Below are 3,679 nucleotides of genomic sequence, written 5' to 3' on the forward strand. Positions count from 1 at the left end.
CGCGCCTTCTCGGGGTGGTGAGGCCAGGAGGGGTGAGCGAGCGAGTGGGTGGCTTTGGGAGGGGTCGCTTCTCTTCCCAAGGAACAACCGAGCATCGATGTTCCTCCCCCCGGGTATTCTGCTCTTGGTCACCCCGCGGTACCGACCTGGGGGGGGAGATCAGCGAGGAAATGCCCCCACCGACTGCTGGCGGTCCTGAGCTACCCTCAGCCTGGTGTGCCCCCCCCTTACAAACCTCCCCTATGATTGGAGCGTTTTATACTCGGCGATTGTTAAACAAACTGACGTTTGCTTGGCTCGGGTGCCAGGGACGCCACGGCTGCGCCAAGAGGGCCCTTTGGTTGTAGCAACGCTGCAAACCCCACCCACCCATGCTCTGTGCCCTGCCCTCCTGGCATCCTTCCTCTCCCAGGAATCCCAGTTGCACTCTATTGAGATCCAGTGGATCCAGCCCCGCAGGCGCACTCACCACGCCTTCAATGACACGGGAGGGGGCTTTTCAGAGTGTAAGGATGCCCTTACCGGTCTCACTGCTAGATGTCCCCCCCCCCACATGGTCTTCCCCACAGTGGTCTCTTCTCCCCTTTGAGCCTCTTCTCATCCAGAAGATCAGAGAACTATTGGACTCACACGTGAAGTGCAGCAAGCCCACCAAGTGGCTTTCATTCTGCATCCAAGATGCACATTTTTAATGTGGAATCACCAAATCCCCAGGAAAGCTTGGAGTGTGGAGCATTGATGAGGTAGCTACTACGGTGGGCATCTCTGGTTCAATCTGCACAACAGGGAATTTCTGATGTGGTCTTTGGATCGCTCAGTTCGAATTTCAGAGAAGTGGGAGAGAGGAATGTCGAAGAGGAGGAAGAGGAGAGAGGAGTATCCTTGGAGCAAAGTTCAGCTCTAGTTCCTTGCTGCAAAAACTGGGAAAAGGTGTAGGGTGTGAATTAAGGTGCTTTGGTGGCGTGGTTCTTCATGATCTCAAGCCAACGGATTTCAGTTAACCTCCTAAAAATAAACATTTAATCTCCAGATAACAGGCTGAGAGCTAAGGTTCAATGAAAGTTGAAAATGAACCACTCTTGTGTTTTATGTGGTTTTTTCCCCCTTCTTCTTAATATCCTATATTTGGAAAGAGTTCAGAACAACAAACCTATGATTTGTGACAAATTTGTTGGCATCCTTAGGTCTTGGAAGACCACAGTATCGCGCTCTGAATGGTGGTTCTGGAACAGTGTCCTCTCCAGTGCACAAAGCCTGGGTAAAGTAGATATGGAGGATAGGCTGTTACCCATGCAGCAAATCCCCCCTCTCCATGTCGCTGAAATGGTCCAATGTAAAGGCAGAAGCCAATATGGTTGGTTCCAGCAGCGTCACAGGAGTTGCCAGAACGTGACTGTGTTCAGCCATGAACTGCCTCAGGGACTCTGGCTCTGGATTTTGCCTCGAGGTTGACTCCTGAAGCCTTTTCCATAACTGGATGTAGCCACAAGGCAGTGGATGTCTGGGATCAGAGTTTTCCTTCTCTCAGATGAGTTGCCTTCCCAGGCTAAAAAGTCCCATCTAACCCGGTGGCTGTTTAGTTGCCTCTTATGACAAGTACAGCCAAACTGAGGGCCTATTCTTAGGAGAAAGGAAGTGAGCATTTTTAGCTGAGAAAACAGATCAAGGAAATTATGACACTTTTCACTTCTTTAACTTTTCACAGGCAAAGTGGGTCTGTCCCCTAAAAGCTTGTGCCACAGTTCATGTGTGCTCTTTCAGTGGCCCCCAGGATTCTTCATGGGATTTGCTGCCACAGGCTAACACAGCCATACTGGAATCCTTATAAGTTTGCAGCACAGAATACTGTGGCTGGCCACCTTGTACTTGATTCCCTGCTGGTTAGACCATTACAATTTTCAGAAGATGGGAACCTATATGGTTTTTTTGAAGAAAAGTGGGCAAACCAATTTTTCCAAAGAATCTGGAGATGCCAAAATTGAATCCATTGCTTGCCAGGCTATATTTGGTGGATCAAAAGTCAAAATCCTCAAAAACCAAAATGATCCCCAACCAAAAATGCCAGCAGCCATAACTTCTAAACAGAGGCTAAAAGCACAGTTTTTATATCTGCTATTATGTTTTCAATACCCACTAACACAAGTGCTAGAAAAAGAACATGGGTCCTGTAATGATGTTGCCTGAGTGGATATGGGAGCAGAGTTGGTGCCTGCATTTGTTGCAAGATTTGTTGTTCTTGTGTTAATGGACTCCATTTTCAGGCCTTATGCCTCTGGCTATTTGCAGGGATCTTGGCAATGGAGAATATCATGATTTGCAATGGAGAATATCATCCTGGCAACCATGGATGTAGTGCCCTGCTAACTGAATATCATTTATAAGTGATGATTCTTTTACATTTAGCAGGGGGAGAGCAACTGAGAGTCACTCCAGCATGCAATCTTTTCTAGTGACTGTTTGCTGATGTTTCTTCTCTTAGATTGCATGCCCTTTAGGGATAGGAATAATTATTTTTATGTATAAAGTGCATTGTGAATTTTTTTAAGCAGCACTCACTGTATATAAATATTCATTATCTTCATTATCATAGGGGCCCTATACAACAATATCCCTTACAAAAATGTGCTCCAAGTCATCAGAAATACTATCTCAAATTGTACTGCAGCTAATCTGACCACCAAGCTTTGCCGCTTTGCTTGTGCTCAGAATTATTTCAAATTTGGACACATACTTTCTGGGCAGTTTTGCTGTTATGGGGATTCACATTGCTCCAGAGTAGACTAACATAATCATGGATTATTTAGAACACTTCCTTAGCTCCAGTTCCTTTCTCCAAAAGACTCATATTGGTGACATCTACTGTATAGCATCTGGGCCTGTGGGTGGGAGGCACTTGAAAAATTCCACCAGGACACCAACAATTATTACCCCACCATCAGCCTGAGTCTTACTCACTCCATGGAGCAGGTTCACTTTCTGGATACTACTGCAGAGACTATGGGGCACAATCCTAACCAGGTCTGCTCAGAAGTAAGTTCTATTTTATTCAATGGGGCTTACTCTCAGGAAAGGATTGAGATTGTGGTTAGGACTGCAGCCTATCTCTTTTAATATAAGGATATTTTCCTTCCTATTAGGAATATCAAAATAATAATGTCTTTAGTCATGTACAGGAAAGCATCTGAGAGAGGAAACGATTAAAAAATGATGAAAAATATATCCTGAAAATGAATTACTATATTCCCACAAAGCACACAAAAATACCAGTAGCTGTAGTTGGACATCCGTCTGCAAAAACTGTTGAAACAATATAGGTCAAAAATCCAGATTTCCATGAACCTCAATTGGGCTTGGGATGATTTTTTCCCCAGCAAGTCCACCTTTATTTATTTATTTATTTATTTATTTATTTATGCATGCATGCATGCATGCACGCATGCATGCATGCTTTATTACTGAACCAAAACAGATGTATTCAGCAGAAGCAACACAGCCTCCAAAAATAAGGCTTTGGCAGCCTAGAACTTCTTTCTCATTTAGCCTTCTCTCCCAGGTACTGCCTTAATTTCGATTGTGAAATCTAGCGGGCCAGGGACCTTTTTAAATTATGCTTGCTTTTATTCTGTGCATTGATGGAGTTCCCCCCCCCCAGCAAGTGTAAAGTAGCTTACAATTTAGT

The sequence above is a fragment of the Tiliqua scincoides genome, chromosome 6 (assembly GCF_035046505.1).
Source record: "Tiliqua scincoides isolate rTilSci1 chromosome 6, rTilSci1.hap2, whole genome shotgun sequence".
In the NCBI taxonomy this organism is placed as follows: Eukaryota; Metazoa; Chordata; class Lepidosauria; order Squamata; family Scincidae; genus Tiliqua; species Tiliqua scincoides.